A 16,948-nucleotide genomic window follows, 5' to 3' on the forward strand; every position below is an offset into this window, starting at 1 on the left:
TGCACAGTATTGTCTTTTGTCAATGGCTGTTATGAAATCATTTAGGACCTTGAGCGTGGCTGAGGTGCACCCATGACCAGCTCGGAAACCAGATTGCATAGCGGAAAAGGTACGGTGGGATTCGAAATGGTCGGTGATCTGTTTGTTAACTTGGCTTTCGAACACCTTAGAAAGGCAGGGTAGGATAGATATAGGTCTGTAACAGTTTGGGTCTAGAGCGTCTCCCCCTTTGAAGAGGGGGATGACCGCGGCAGCTTTCCAATCTTTGGGGATCTCAGACGATACGAACAGGTTGAACAGGCTGGTAATAGGGGTTGCAACAAATGCGGCGGATCATTTCAAATGCCCAAGGTTCAGAGTTATTTGGAACAGGTCCTATACCCTAGGTTCAGAGTTATTTGAAACAGGTCCTATACCCTAGGTTCAGTTATTTGAAACAGGTCCTATACCCTAGGTTCAGAGTTATTTGGAACAGGTCCTATACCCTAGGTTCAGTTATTTGGAACAGGTCCTATACCCTAGGTTCTAGTTATTTGGAACAGGTCCTATACCTAGGTTCAGTTATTTGAAACAGGTCCTATACCCTAGGTTCAGTTATTTGGAACAGGTCCTATACCCAAGGTTCAGAGTTGTTTGGAGACAGGTCCTATACCCTAGGTTCAGTTATTTGGAACAGGTCCTATACCCTAGGTTCAGTTATTTGGAACAGGTCCTATACCTAGGTTCAGTTATTTGGAACAGGTCCTATACCTAGGTTCAGAGTTATTTGGAACAGGTCCTATACCCTAGGTTCAGAGTTATTTGGAACAGGTCCTATAACCTAGGTTCAGAGTTATTTGGAACAGGTCCTATACCCTAGGTTCAGAGTTATTTGGAACAGGTCCTATACCCTAGGTTCAGTTATTTGGAACAGGTCCTATACCCTAGGTTGAGTTATTTGAAACAGGTCCTATACCCTAGGTTCAGAGTTATTTGGAACAGGTCCTATACCCTAGGTTCAGAGTTATTTGGAACAGGTCCTATACCCTAGGTTCAGAGTTATTTGGAACAGGTCCTATACCCTAGGTTCAGAGTTATTTGGAACAGGTCCTATGCCCTAGGTTCAGAGTTATTTGAAACAGGTCCTATACCTAGGTTCAGAGTTATTTGAAACAGGTCCTATACCCTAGGTTCAGAGTTATTTGAAACAGGTCCTATACCCTAGGTTCAGTTATTTGGAACAGGTCCTATACCCTAGGTTCAGTTATTTGGAACAGGTCCTATACCCTAGGTTCAGTTATTTGAAACAGGTCCTATACCCTAGGTTCAGTTATTTGGACCAGGTCCTATACCCTAGGTTCAGTTATTTGGACCAGGTCCTATACCCTAGGTTCAGTTATTTGGAACAGGTCCTATACCCTAGGTTCAGTTATTTGGAGACAGGTCCTATACCCTAGGTTCAGTTATTTGGAACAGGTCCTATACCTAGGTTCAGTTATTTGGAACAGGTCCTATACCCTAGGTTCAGAGTTATTTGGAACAGGTCCTATACCCTGGGTTCAGAGTTATTTGGAACAGGTCCTATACCATAGGTTCAGTTATTTGGAACAGGTCCTATACCCTAGGTTCAGAGTTATTTGAAACAGGTCCTATACCCTAGGTTCAGTTATTTGAAACAGGTCCTATACCCTAGGTTCAGTTATTTGAAACAGGTCCTATGCCCTAGGTTCAGTTATTTGGAACAGGTCCTATACCCTAGGTTATGAGTTATTTGGAACAGGTCCTATACCCTAGGTTCAGTTATTTGGAACAGGTCCTATACCCTAGGTTCAGAGTTATTTGAAACAGGTCCTATACCCTAGGTTCAGTTATTTGAAACAGGTCCTATACCCTAGGTTCAGTTATTTGGAACAGGTCCTATACCCTAGGTTCAGTTATTTGGAACAGGTCCTATACCCTAGGTTCAGTCATTTGGAACAGGTCCTATACCCTAGGTTCAGTTATTTGGAACAGGTCCTATGCCCTAGGTTCAGAGTTATTTGGAACAGGTCCTATACCCTAGGTTCAGTTATTTGAAACAGGTCCTATACCCTAGGTTCAGAGTTATTTGGAACAGGTCCTATACCCTAGGTTCAGTTATTTGGAACAGGTCCTATACCCTAGGTTCAGTTATTTGGAACAGGTCCTATGCCCTAGGTTCAGAGTTATTTGGAACAGGTCCTATACCCTAGGTTCAGTTATTTGAAACAGGTCCTATACCCTAGGTTCAGTTATTTGCAACAGGTCCTATGCCCTAGGTTCAGAGTTATTTGGAACAGGTCCTATACCCTAGGTTCAGTTATTTGAAACAGGTCCTATACCCTAGGTTCAGTTATTTGAAACAGGTCCTATACCCTAGGTTCAGAGTAATTTGGAACAGGTCCTATACCCGAGGTTCAGAGTTATTTGAAACAGGTCCTATACCCTAGGTTCGGAGTTATTTGGAACAGGTCCTATGCCCTAGGTTCAGTTATTTGAAACAGGTCCTATACCCTAGGTTCAGAGTTATTTGGAACAGGTCCTATGCCCAAGGTTCAGAGTTATTTGGAACAGGTCATATACCCTAGGTTCAGAGTTATTTGAAACAGGTCCTATACCCTAGGTTCAGTTATTTGAAACAGGTCCTATACCCTAGGTTCAGTTATTTGGAACAGGTCCTATGCCCTAGGTTCAGAGTTATTTGGAACAGGTCCTATACCCTAGGTTCAGTTATTTGGAACAGGTCCTATACCCTAGGTTCAGTCATTTGGAACAGGTCCTATACCCTAGGTTCAGAGTTATTTGGAACAGGTCCTATACCCTAGGTTCAGTTATTTGGAACAGGTCCTATACCTAGGTTCAGTTATTTGGAACAGGTCCTATACCCTAGGTTCAGTTATTTGGAACAGGTCCTATGCCCTAGGTTCAGTTATTTGAAACAGGTCCTATACCCTAGGTTCAGTTATTTGAAACAGGTCCTATACCCTAGGTTCAGTTATTTGAAACAGGTCCTATACCCTAGGTTCAGAGTTATTTGGAACAGGTCCTATACCCTAGGTTCAGAGTTATTTGGAACAGGTCCTATACCCTAGGTTCAGTTATTTGAAACAGGTCCTATACCCTAGGTTCAGTTATTTGAAACAGGTCCTATACCCTAGGTTCAGTTATTTGAAACAGGTCCTATACCCTAGGTTCAGTTATTTGGAACAGGTCCTATACCCTAGGTTCAGTCATTTGGAACAGGTCCTATACCCTAGGTTCAGTTATTTGGAACAGGTCCTATGCCCTAGGTTCAGAGTTATTTGGAACAGGTCCTATACCCTAGGTTCAGTTATTTGAAACAGGTCCTATACCCTAGGTTCAGTTACTTGAAACAGGTCCTATGCCCTAGGTTCAGAGTTATTTGGAACAGGTCCTATGCCCTAGGTTCAGAGTTATTTGGAACAGGTCCTATACCCTAGGTTCAGTTATTTGAAACAGGTCCTATGCCCTAGGTTCAGAGTTATTTGGAACAGGTCCTATACCCTAGGTTCAGTTATTTGAAACAGGTCCTATACCCTAGGTTCAGTTATTTGAAACAGGTCCTATACCCTAGGTTCAGTTATTTGAAACAGGTCCTATACCCTAGGTTCAGTTATTTGAAACAGGTCCTATACCCTAGGTTCAGTTATTTGAAACAGGTCCTATACCCTAGGTTCAGTTATTTGAAACAGGTCCTATACCCTAGGTTCAGAGTTATTTGAAACAGGTCCTATGCCCTAGGTTCAGAGTTATTTGGAACAGGTCCTATACCCTAGGTTCAGTTATTTGAAACAGGTCCTATACCCTAGGTTCAGTTATTTGGAACAGGTCCTATACCCTAGGTTCAGTTATTTGAAACAGGTCCTATACCCTAGGTTCAGTTATTTGAAACAGGTCCTATACCCTAGGTTCAGTTATTTGAAACAGGTCCTATACCCTAGGTTCAGTTATTTGAAACAGGTCCTATGCCCTAGGTTCAGAGTTATTTGGCAACTGTAGTTTTGAATGATACAAACCTTAGAATGACCTAGAAAAACACCACATATGGGCTGCTTGATGTGACTGGGCTGTTGATAATTTGAGAACATTGCAGAGAAAGCTTGCCCTCTGTTCCTTGCCTGAGGCTACACATGCGGTTCTCTCATCAACTGATCATATTGTCACCCATCTGACTATTCGCAATTTCATCTGTTCTTTACTAATACAGTGCATTTGGAAAGTATTCAGACCCCTCAACTTTTTCCACATTGATAGGTTACAGCCTTATTCTACAATTGATTCAATAGTTTTTTCCCCTCAATCCACACACAACACCCTATGATGACAAAGCACGAAACAGGTTTAGATATACACTTGCTACAATAACAAAATTTGAAATATAACATTGACATTAGTATTCAGACCCTTTACTCAGTACTTTGTTGAAGCACCTTTGGCAGCAATTACAGCCTCGAGTCTTCTTGGGTCTTGACGCTACAAGCTTGGCACACCTGTATTTAGGGAGTTTCTCCCATTTGATCCTCTCAATCTCTGTCAGGTTGATGGGGAGGTCCTGCACATACCTCCAGAGGTTCAAATCGGGTTATTCATGGACATTGAGACTTGTCCAGGTGCACCTATGAGGTCCTGAGCAGGTTTTCTCAAGGTACTTTCTCCATTCATCTTTCCTCAAGCCTGACGCCCCCACAGCATGATGTTGCCACCCCATGCTTCGCAGTAGGTATGGTGACAGGCTTCCTCCAGACGTGATGCTTGGCATTCAGGCCAAAGAGTTCAATCTTTGGTTTCATCAAACCAGAGAATCTTGTTTCTCATGGTCTGAGTCTTTAGGTGCCTTTTTGCCAACTCCTAGGCGGGTGTCATGTGCCTTTTTTTGAGGATTCGCCTGACCAACCTACCATAAAGGCCTCATTGGTGGAGTTCCAGAGAAGGTTGTCCATCTTGAAGTTTCTACTATGTCCACAGAGGAAAGGTGATCCGTCAGTGACCATCGGGTTCTTGGTCACCTCCTTGACCAACCCTCGATTGCTCAGTTTGTCCGGGCAGCCAGCTCTAGGAAGAGTCTTTGTGGTTCCAAACCTCTTCCATTTAAGAATGATGGAGGCCACTGTGTTCTTGGAGCCTTCAGTGCTGCAGAAATGTTTGGGTACCCTTCCCCAGATCTGTGTCTCGACCACAATCCTCTCTCTACGGACAATTCCTTCAACCTCATGGCTTGGGTTTTGCTCTGACATGCACTGTCAACTGTGGGACCGTTCTCTCCCAGACTCATGAATAGACATGTTGGAGTAGAGGCTTGACCAGTTATGTACCAAAGACATCTGAAATCAGTTTAAAATCATGTGCAATATGCAATATGTATTGTACAACAGCACAATCATTATTTATTTTATTTTTTTGGGGGGGTGGGGGCTCATATACAGGCCTATGAATGAGCTGTCAGATGGTCTATGGGTGTTCTGAATTAATCATCACCTTTAGAAAGCACTGTCCATTTCATTGTGTTGGGCTTTGGAACAGCATCCACAACGACCATGTTATACACTGGTTCAACCTGCTGTTGAACTTCTTTCTTCAAATTGATCATCACAGTGAGGGTGAGTTGTAGGGACAAGCATGATACTGTTGTGATGATAAGTAGAGGGACATTTGATTGTCATTGATGTAGAGGGACAGAGTGGTTAGGGGACATGGAGCCATTAGGACCCGATGGTTAGAGGGACATGGAGCCATTAGGACCTGATGGTTAGAGGGATGGTTGATGGAGGGACATGGAGCCATTAGGACCTGATGGTTATAGGACCTGATGGTTAGAGGACATGGAGCCATTAGGACCCGATGGTTAGAGGGACATGGAGCCATTAGGACCTGATGGTTAGAGGGACATGGAGCCATTAGGACCTGATGGTTAGAGGGACATGGAGCCATTAGGACCTGATGGTTATTGATGGAGGGACATGGAGCCATTAGGACCTGATGGTTAGAGGGACATGGAGCCATTAGGACCTGATGGTTAGAGGGACATGGAGCCATTAGGATCCGATGGTTAGAGGGACATGGAGCCATTAGGACCTGATGGTTAGAGGGACATGGAGCCATGGTTAGGACCCTGATGGTTAGAGGGACATGGGAGGCCGATGGTTAGAGGACATGGAGCCAGGGACCTGATGGTTATGGAGGGACATGGAGCCATTAGGACCCGATGGTTAGGGGGACATGGAGCCATTAGGACCCTGATGGTTAGAGGGACATGGAGCCATTAGGACCTGATGGTTAGAGGGACATGGAGCCATTAGGACCTGATGGTTAGAGGGACATGAGATTGGGACCTGATGGTTATGGAGCCCCGATGGTTAGAGGGACATGGAGGACCTGATGGTTAGAGGGACATGGAGCCATTAGGACCTGATGGTTAGAGGACATGGAGCCATTAGGACCCGATGGTTAGAGGGACATGGAGAGCCTGATGGTTAGAGGACATGGAGGACCCGATGGTTAGAGGGACATGGAGCCATTAGGACCCGATGGTTAGAGGGACATGGGAGACCATTGGGGGACATGGAGCCTGACCTGATGGTTATAGGACCTGATGGTTAGAGGGACATGGAGCCTGATGGTTAGAGGGACATGGAGCCATTAGGACCTGATGGTTAGAGGGACATGGAGCCATTAGGACCCGATGGTTAGAGGGACATGGAGCCATTAGGACCCGATGGTTAGAGGGACATGAGCCATTTAGAGGGACATGGAGACCCATACAGGGACATGGAGGACCCGATGGTTAGAGGGACATGGAGCCATTAGGACCCGATGGTTAGGGGACATGGAGCCATTAGGACGATGGTTAGAGGGACATGATTGGTTGGTTAGGGACATGGAGTTAGGTAGAGGGACATGGAGCCATTAGAACGGGGTTAGAGGGACATGGAGCCATTGGGACCCAGAGGACATGGAGCCATTAGAAGAGGTTAGGGGGACATGGATCCAAGACGATGGTTAGAGGGACATGGAGTGGCGGACATGGATCCCATTAGGACCCGATGGTTAGAGGACATGGAGCCATTAGGACCCGATGGTTAGAGGGACATGGAGCCAGCTGATGGTCAGGGGGACACACCTGATGGTTAGAGGGACATGGAGCCATTAGACCCGATGGTTAGAGGGACAGCCACCCGACTAGGGGACATGGAGCCATTAGGACCTGATGGTTGTTAGTGAGTTAGGTACTACCAACATGTCCAGACACAAGACACACACAGCCACACACACACACACACACACACACACACACACACACGTACCCGAGCAGAGGTTTCTCCAAACAGCAGTCTGTTGTCAAGGCCGCTGGTGCCATATGTTCTGGTGGTGAAGTCATTGGTAGTGAAGTCATCCATGGCTCAGCAGCTCCACCCCATGGACACACAGAGGAACTGCATGCTAGTGGCTCCACAGGGGCAGGCCTTACCGGACAGGAAGCAGGGCCAGCCAACCAGATGCCTGACCTGAAGGGTGGGAGGAATAGGAGAGGGAAGTTAACAGCCTGTCCTCACCCCATAAAGGGACTGGCTAAAACACCCCCTTCCCCTACTTCCCTTTCTGATTCCCCTATTCCTTTACCTCCTCTCTCTCCTTGATCCCCTCTCATCTCGGCCCCCAGCCCAATCCCAAATCCCCCTAGACGTTGTGTCATGTTTCTTCTCTATCCCAGCTCCACCCTAGCTCCAGTCCAGCTCTACCCTAGCTCCAATAAAGCTCTACCCTAGCCCAGCCCAGCCTAGCCCAGCTCTACCCTAGCTCCAGTCCAGCTCTATCCCAGCTCTACCCTAGCTCTACCCCAGCTCTACCCTAGCTCTAGCCCAGCTCTATTCTAGCTCAGCTCTATCCCACCCTAGCTCCACCCTAGCTCTAGCCCAGCTCTACCCTAGCTCTAGCTCAGCCCTACTCTAGCTCTACCCTAGCTCTAGCCCTACCCTAGCCTAGCCCTACCCTACCCAGCTCTACCCCTAGCCCAGCAGTATGTTACTGCACGGTGCAGAAGACCATTCTAGGCCAGCTCTACCCTAAGCCTAGCCCAGCTCTACCCTAGCTCTAGCCCTATCCCAGCCCTACCCTAGCTCTAGCCTAAGCCCTAGCCCAGCTCTTCCCTATCCCAGCCCTACTAGCCTAGCCCAGCTCTAGCTCTATCCCAGCCCTAGCCCAGCTCTAGCCTAAGCCCTAGCCCTTCCCTAGCTCTAGCCCTATCCCAGCCCTAGCCCAGCAGTATGTTACTGCACGGTGCAGAAGACCATTCTAGGCCAGAGAGCAGAGACTGTTTCCTGTTGCAACAACATTCTGGGTGAAAAGGCAGAATTCCTGAGGCAGCTTTGTGCTCCAAACCCACAAGAAACAAGAGGTCCATTATGACATGGGAACTAGCTGCTACTCTCTAGCCTCCAGCTCCATCCCAGCCTGGGCTACATAACACATCATAACCCTAAGAGCTGCTGCATGGGATCATGTGAACAGCTACACTGAAAACAACAGCAATCCCCCAACCGGAGTCTAAATGGCCTTGCTAGCCTTTCAGGGGCAGAAACAGATTTCAAATATATATATATATTTTTTAACCTTTATTTAACTGAAAAAACAACAGCAATCCCCCAAGGCAAGTCAGTTAAATATTTTCTTTGACCGGGGAACAGTGGGTTAACTGCCTTGTTCAGGGGCAGAATGACAGATACCTGCCGCCCCAAATCAAATCAAATTTTATTTGTCACATACACATGGTTAGCAGATGTTAATACAAGTGTAGCGAAATGCTTGTGCTTCTAGTTCTGACAATGCAGTAGTAACTAGAGGTCGACCGATTAATCGGAATGGCCGATTTCAAGTTTTCATAACAATCGGAAATCTGTATTTTTGGGCGCCGATTTGCTGATTTAATTTAAAAAATATATATCTTTATTTAACTAGGCAAGTCAGTTAAGAACACATTCTTATTTTCACTGACGGCCTAGGAACGGTGGGTTAACTGCCTCGTTCAGGGGCAGAACGACAGATTTTACCTTGTCAGCCTGGGATCAATCTTGCAACCTTACATTTAACTAGTCCAACACAATAACGACCTGCCTCTCTCTCGTTGCACTCCACCAAGGAGCCTGCCTGTTACGCGGATGCAGTAAGCCATCCACCTCTGGCCTGCTCGCCTCCCTACCACTGAGGAAGTACAGTTCCCGCTCAGCCCAGTCAAAACTGTTCGCTGCTCTGGCCCCCAATGGTGGAACAAACTCCCTCACGACGCCAGGACAGCGGAGTCAATCACCCACCTTCGAGACACCACCAAACCCCACCTCTTCAAGGAATACCTAGGATAGGGTAGTAATCCTTCTCACCCCCTAAAAAGATTTGATGCACTATTGTAAGTGGCTGTTCCACTGGATGTCTTAAGATGTATGCAATTTGTAAGTCGCTCTGGATAAGGCGTCTGCTAAATGACTTAAATGTAAATGTAAGCCAAGGTAAGTTGTTGCATTAAACTTCTTATAAAAACAATCTCACTAGCATGGTTGATGATATTACTAGATATTATCTAGCGTGTCCTGCATTACACCATAATCTGACTGAGCATGGCTAAGTATTGACTCGTTGTCAAACAGTTGCTGGTGTTCAAGCATTGCGCTGTTTGCCAGACTTCAGGAAATGAGGCTGGTGTAACCGGTGAAATGTCTAGCTAGAGCGTGCGAAGCGCTACTCGCTCTGACTTCTAGTAGTTGTTCCACTGGCATGGGTAACGCTGCTTCGATGGGGCTGTTGTCGTTGTGTCGCTGGTTAGGACGGAAGCTATACTGTTACACTGGCAATACTAAAGGTGCCTACAAGACATCAATAATCAAGGTTAATGAAATTCAAATGGTATAGAGGAAATAGTCCTATAATTCTATAATAGCTTTACAACCTAAAACTTCTTACCTGGGGATATTGAAGACTCATGTTAAAAGGAACCAACAGCTTTCGTATGTTCTCATGTTCTGAGTGTAACGGATGTGAAACTGCTAGCTAGTCAGCGGTGGTGCGCTAAATAGAGTTTCAATCGGTGGCGTCTTGCTCTGAAACCTTGAAGTAGTGGTTCCCGGGCCGCGGCTTTGTGGGCGATGGGTAAGCGATGCTTCATGGGTGACTGTTGATATTGTGCAGAGGGTCCCTAGTTAGCACCGGGTATAGAGCGAGGGGCGGTCTAAAAGTTATACTGTTACATGAGCAACGGAACTTAAAGCGTTAGCTTTCTTACATAGCACATATTGCACTTTTACTTCTCAACACTTTGTTTTTGCATTATTTAAACCAAATTGAACACGTTTCTTTATTTACTTGAGGCTAAATAGATTTTATTGATGTATTATATGAAGTTAAAATACGTGTTCATTCAGTAGGATACCAACCGGGCTAGGACATACGGAAACCAACCGGGCTAGGACTACGGGGACCACCGGGCTAGGACAGAAACCAACCGGGCTAGGACATACAGGAAACCAGCCGGGCTAGGACATACAGAAACCAACCGGGCTAGGACATACGGAAACCAACCGGGCTAGGACATACGAAACCAACCGGGCTAGGACATACGGGAAACCAACCGGGCTAGGACATACAGAAACCAGCCGGGCTAGGACATACGGGGGAAACCAACCGGGCTAGGACATGCGGAAACCAACCGGGCTAGGACATACGGAAACCAACCGGGCTAGGACATACGGAAACCAGCCGGGCTAGGACATGCGGACCACCGGGCTGGGACATACAGGAAACCAACCGGGCTAGGACATGCGAAGGAAACCAACCGGGCTAGGACATACAGGAAACCAACCGGGCTAGGACATACTGGAAACCAACTGGGCTAGGACATACGGGAAACCAACCGGGCTAGGACATACGGGGAAACCAACCGGGCTGGAGGACATACGGAAACCAACCGGGCTAGGACATACGGGAAACCAACCGGGCTAGGACATACAGGGAAACCAACCGGGCTAGGACATACAGGAAACCAACCGGGCTAGGACATACAGGAAACCAACCGGGCTAGGACATGAAACCAACCGGGCTAGGACATACAACCAACCGGGCTAGGACATACGGAAACCAACCGGGGCTAGGACATACGGGAAACCAGCCGGGCTAGGACATACGGGAAACCAACCGGGCTAGGACATACGGAAACCAACCGGGCTAGGACATACGAAACCAACCGGGCTAGGACAGGACATACAGGAAACCAACCGGGCTAGGACATACAGGAAACCAGCCGGGGCTAGGACATACAGGAAACCAACCGGGCTAGGACATACAGGAAACCAACCGGGCTAGGACATACAGGAAACCAACCAGGCTAGGACTTACAGAAACCAACCGGGCTAGGACATACGGGAAACCAACCAGGCTAGGACATACAGGAAGCTAGCCGGAACTTTAGGACATGGAAACCAACCGGGCTAGGACATACGGGAAACCAAGGCTAGGACATACGGAAACCAACTAGGGAAACCAACCAGGCTAGGACATACGGGAAGCCAGCCGGGCTAGGACATACGGGAAACCAACCGGGCTAGGACATACGGAAACCAACCGGGCTAGGACATACAGGAAACCAACCGGGCTGGGACATACGGAAACAACCGGGCTAGGACATACGGGAAACCAACGGGCTAGGACATACGGGAAACCAACCGGGCTAGGACATCGGAAACCAACCGGGCTAGGACATACTGGAAACCAACCCCGGGCTAGGACATACGGAAACCAACCGGGCTAGGACTACGGAAACCAACCGGGCTAGGACATACGGGAAACCAGCCGGGCTAGGACATACGGAGCCAACTGGGCTAGGACATACAGCATACGGAAACCAACCGGGCTAGGACATACAGAAACCAACCGGGCTAGGACATACAGGAAACCAACCGGGCTAGGACATACAGGAAACCAACCGGGCTAGGACATACGGGAAACCAACCGGGCTAGGACATCCTTGAAACCAACCCCGGGCTAGGACATGCGGGAAACCAACCGGGCTAGGACATACTGGAAACCAACCGGGCTAGGACATGCGGAAACCAGCCGGGCTAGGACATACAGGAAACCAACCGGGCTAGGACATACAGGAAACCAGCCAGGCTAGGACATACAGGAAACCAACCGGGCTAGGACATACAGGAAACCAACCGGGCTGGACATACAGGGAAACCAACCGGGCTAGGACATACAGAAACCAACCAGGCTAGGACATACAGAAACCAACCGGGCTGAATAAATCACTTGTAAATATTCGGCTAACAGCTGGTATTCGTTAGGCTTGCTAGCTAGTTTAGCTGTGTTGGGCGCTGACCTCGCAGATCTTAATTTAACATTCATTTTAAACACCCATCAAAGTTCACAAAACATATCTACGAGTTTAATATTAGACGGCTAGCTAGTAAGCCTGCTGGTTATCTAACAACGTTTGTTACTGATAACTATCGCTAACAATAACACTACTAGGACGGCTCCAATCAGCTGCTCAAAACACCCATTTCAAGGTTGAACCAAACGTCTACTTTGTTTCAATGTACCCACGTGTCAGAGCATAATAAGAGGTTGTGTTTCAGATGAATATGTGTCAACTACTTGTCACTTATCCAGTGTCTCCAAAACTTCCAGGAGCAAAATGATTCTGATCGGCTCAACCAGAAATTACAGCCGGGCAGCTTAAAGGGAACGTGACAGTACTCTTAAAGGCAAAATATCTTATTACGGCGGTACATTTTCGGCAAGAGTTGACATGATTCAATACAGTGTACTAACCTATTTCACATGCATTAATGGGTCTGTTTTAATTGATTTGATGAGTGTAGATTAATGCAAACCTTTTTTAGGGACACCATTCGGCAGAAATGTTTGTGGAAATCCCAGTGGTGGAAAAAAGTACCCAATTTGTCATACTTGAGTAAAAGTATAGATACCTTAATACCTTAAGTAAAGTCACCCAGTAAAATACTACTTGAGTAAAAGTCTAAAAGTATTTGGTTTAAATATACTTAAGTATCAAAAGTAGATTTCATTGCTAAAATATACTTAAATATCAAAAGTAAAAGTATAAATTGTTGTTTTTGAAAATGTATGGATAGCCAGGGACACACTCCAACACTCAGACATTATTTACACAACATATGTGTTTAGTGAGTCCAGAACATACCCAGTAGGGATGACCACGCATTCTCTTGATAAGTGTGTCAATTTCACAATTTTCCTGTTCTGCTAAGCATTCAAAATGTAAAGAGTGCTTTGGGTTGTCAGGGAAAATGTATGGAATAAAAGTACAATATTGTCTTTAGGGATGTAGTGCAGTAAAAGTTGTAAAAACATATGAATAGTAAAGTACAGATACCCAGAAAAACTACTTAAGTAGAACTTTCCAGTAATTTGACTGAAATACTTTACACCTGTGGAAAATCCAGTCGTTATCTTCATATCATATGAATGATCATTGTAGACTTGTAAGTATATTCGTCAGGACCAATACTTAACCCAAATAGTTGTAGTGTTTTACCCACCTGCTAACTGTCATACCAGTTCAGCTCTCAGTCCACTCTAACTGAGCCCCATATCCCCCCACAGGAGGATGCAACTTTACACAACATTCATATAGAAATGTATGTTTATAGAATAACCATGAATGTCATGCAGCAGAACATGTGCTCAGCAGCTCTATGTTGTATTTGGGAGTACTGGTATATGTGAATCATAGTTAGTGTACTGGTATGTGAATATCCCTGTTAGGGTCAGACTTTAGGTATTTTATTTTGTTGACGGTAATCAGTCCTCATACTAACGTCACAATATCACATGATGAGGGTGTGATAGCCCCAGACTATAATCCCTCTCACACAGTTCAATAGTTCATCTGGATCCACAACAAAACACTCATCAAAAAGGACCCTTATAACACACACATACCTCCCATCACAGGTTCACACACATCAGACAGCTTCAGCCTCACACCCTTTATTCAGTGAACTGGTCTACATTCCACAGCTGGGATGATGCTGCCTTCCCTTCCTACAGACGTCTTCTTCAAAAACACATCAAAAGATATTCAAAATGGAAAAGAGATTGCTGCTGACTTAATATGCATAGACCTTCACTTTATGGACTTCCCCGGTCTTCACATTCTCTTTTTTCTGTTGTAGTAATAGAATGTGTTGTCTCGGCTGAAGCTTCTTCACAAACCCAGTCTCAGGCCACCTGTCGATCTAAGACAAGCAATGCCACAGTGACACATTCATCTTGCAGTGAACCAACTGTCAGTGGCAATGCTTTAGCCAGTGATAAGGATTCATTTAAGTTGTTTACCAAGTCAACTTGCTTTACTTGTTTGTATTCCAGTTCATCTCTGTAGCCTGCCTGTTGGAATCTGTATAAGTTCTCCACCTCGTCAGTCCATTGTTTGGCTCTGCTCATGGACTTTGGCGTTGCGTTGCCATCTAAGTAGGCTGCACAAGACATTATGCTGCAGAGAGGATGTCCACAGGCGACCTACAGGAGCAAATAGCAGCTCAGTTAGACAAGTTCAAGTATCTCTATATACTGACATGACAGTCATGGACACTGAAATACATAAAGAAAACGAAATAAACAATAAAACACAATTTTAAAAATAATGGCAATTACATAGTAGGTTATATGGGGAGGGGCATCCTGAATATGAATTGGGTGGCAGAAGTAGGGTAAGGCTGATTTTCTATTTCTCCCCGTCCTCCTGTCCTGGGGGATAGAGAGCAGATGGGTGCAGCAGGTGGTTCTGCCGACCACTTGTCAGATAGCCAGTCTCGGTACAGGAAATAGTAGAGGGGAGAGCAGGCAGAACTGCTCTCTTAATTCTTACACACTAACCATCTTATTGCCGAAAACATTTTATCTATACATTTCTTAAGCTGATTTCAGTTTTAATATTCGTGCCCGAAACCAATCGAATTGAATTTGCACAGTAACGTCGCCAAACGTACAGTAGCTAACTAGCTAACGCCAATATTTGAATTAAACTTGCTAGCACTAGCTTCGGGCTATGATATAATATAGAAGTCACAGTTAGAAAATAGACTGAATCTGGCTAGCTTGCTATACATTTGTTTCTCAATTTGATTAAGTAGCTGATACACATGTTACTTACAGCTGGGGCAAAACTCACAGATCCAAGAGATGATGACGAGGAGGCTTGTCTTAGCAACCCAATACTCCTTCCTCCCTTCCTTCTTCTTCTTCTTCTTCTTTTACTTCAGTTAAGAACAAATTCTTATTTTCAATGACGGCCTAGGAACAGTGGGTCTTTAACAAGGTGTTGTTATGGTAATTGTCTACTGGTAGAACAGATATATGCTGGCAACCCAACCTTCCTTCTTCCTTCCTTCCTTCCTTCCTTCTTTTCTTCTTCTTCTTCTTCTTCTTCTTCTTCTTCTTCTTCTTCTTCTTCTTCTTCTTCTTCTTTAACAAGGTGTTGTTATGGTAATACTGGTAGCACAGATATATACTAGCAACCCAACCTTCCTTCCTTCCTTCCTTCTTTTCTTCTTCTTCTTCTTCTTCTTCTTCTTCTTCTTCTTCTTCTTCTTCTTCTTCTTCTTCTTCTTCTTCTTTAACAAGGTGTTGTTATGGTAATACTGGTAGCACAGATATATACTAGCAACCCAACCTTCCTTCCTTCCTTCCTTCCTTCCTTCTTCTTCTTCTTCTTCTTCTTCTTCTTCTTCTTCTTCTTCTTCTTTAACAAGGTGTTGTTATGGTAATACTGGTAGCACAGATATATACTAGCAACCCAACCTTCCTTCCTTCCTTCCTTCCTTCCTTCTTCTTCTTCTTCTTCTTCTTCTTCTTCTTCTTCTTCTTCTTCTTTAACAAGGTGTTGTTATGGTAATACTGGTAGCACAGATATATGCTGGCAACCCAACCTTCCTTCCTTCTTCCTTCCTTCCTTCTTCTTCTTCTTCTTCTTCTTCTTCTTCTTCTTCTTCTTCTTCTTCTTCTTCTTCTTCTTCTTCTTTTACATTTATTTAACTAGGCAAGTCAGTTAAGAAGAAATTCTTATTTTCAATGACGGCCTAGGAACAGTGGGTCTTTAACAAGGTGTTGTTATGGTAATTGTCTACTGGTAGCACAGATATATGCTGGCAACCCAACCTTCCTTCCCTTCCTTCCTTCCTTCCTTCTTCTTCTTTTCTTCTTCTTCTTCTTCTTCTTCTTCTTCTTCTTCTTCTTCTTCTTCTTCTTCTTCTTCTTCTTCTTCTTCTTTAACAAGGTGTTGTTATGGTAATACTGGTAGCAGCACAGATATATGCTGGCAACCCAACCTTCCTTCCTTCCTTCCTTCCTTCTTCTTCTTCTTCTTCTTCTTCTTCTTCTTCTTCTTCTTCTTCTTCTTCTTCTTCTTCTTCTTCTTCTTCTTTAACAAGGTGTTGTTATGGTAATACTGGTAGCACAGATATATACTAGCAACCCAACTTCTTCTTCTTCTTCTTCTTCTTCTTCTTCTTCTTTAACAAGGTGTTGTTATGGTAATACTGGTAGCACAGATATGCTAGCAACCCAACCTTCCTTCCCTTCCTTCCTTCCTTCCTTCTTCACTTCTTCTTCTTCTTCTTCTTCTTCTTCTTCTTCTTCTTCTTCTTCTTTAACTTCTTCTTCTTCTTCTTCTTCTTCTTCTTCTTCTTCTTCTTTAACAAGGTGTTGTTATGGTAATACTGGTAGCACAGATATATACTGGCAACCCAACCTTCCTTCCTTCCTTCCTTCCTTCCTTCTTCTTCTTCTTCTTCTTCTTCTTCTTCTTCTTCTTCTTCTTCTTCTTCTTCTTCTTCTTCTTCTTCTTCTTTCATTTATTTAACAAGTCAGTTGTTGTTAGTGGGTCTTTAACAAATATTGTCTA

The 16,948-nt window shown here is 45.0% G+C and overlaps 3 long non-coding RNA genes across 3 annotated transcripts; 1 reads left to right on the forward strand and 2 right to left on the reverse strand.

Annotated features, from left to right (window-relative positions):
* The first annotated feature begins 6 nt into the window (after positions 1–6).
* LOC127922861 (uncharacterized) lies at positions 7–4,472 on the forward strand. The gene is made up of 6 exons (XR_008112664.1): positions 7–407; positions 947–1,100; positions 1,170–1,270; positions 1,572–1,724; positions 2,061–2,161; positions 3,781–4,472. It is a non-coding gene; the product is annotated as an uncharacterized LOC127922861 (long non-coding RNA).
* Positions 4,473–5,703: 1,231 nt separating this feature from the next.
* On the reverse strand, positions 5,704–6,048 carry LOC127922858 (uncharacterized). Its single transcript, XR_008112662.1, has 3 exons — positions 5,992–6,048; positions 5,854–5,952; positions 5,704–5,757 (listed from the first exon to the last, which is right to left on the reverse strand). It is a non-coding gene; the product is annotated as an uncharacterized LOC127922858 (long non-coding RNA).
* Positions 6,049–14,239: 8,191 nt separating this feature from the next.
* On the reverse strand, positions 14,240–15,173 carry LOC127922859 (uncharacterized). The gene is made up of 3 exons (XR_008112663.1): positions 14,701–15,173; positions 14,383–14,565; positions 14,240–14,282 (listed from the first exon to the last, which is right to left on the reverse strand). It is a non-coding gene; the product is annotated as an uncharacterized LOC127922859 (long non-coding RNA).
* Positions 15,174–16,948: the final 1,775 nt, after the last annotated feature.

Source organism: Oncorhynchus keta, unplaced genomic scaffold, assembly GCF_023373465.1.
Source record: "Oncorhynchus keta strain PuntledgeMale-10-30-2019 unplaced genomic scaffold, Oket_V2 Un_contig_2742_pilon_pilon, whole genome shotgun sequence".
Lineage (NCBI taxonomy): Eukaryota > Metazoa > Chordata > Actinopteri > Salmoniformes > Salmonidae > Oncorhynchus > Oncorhynchus keta.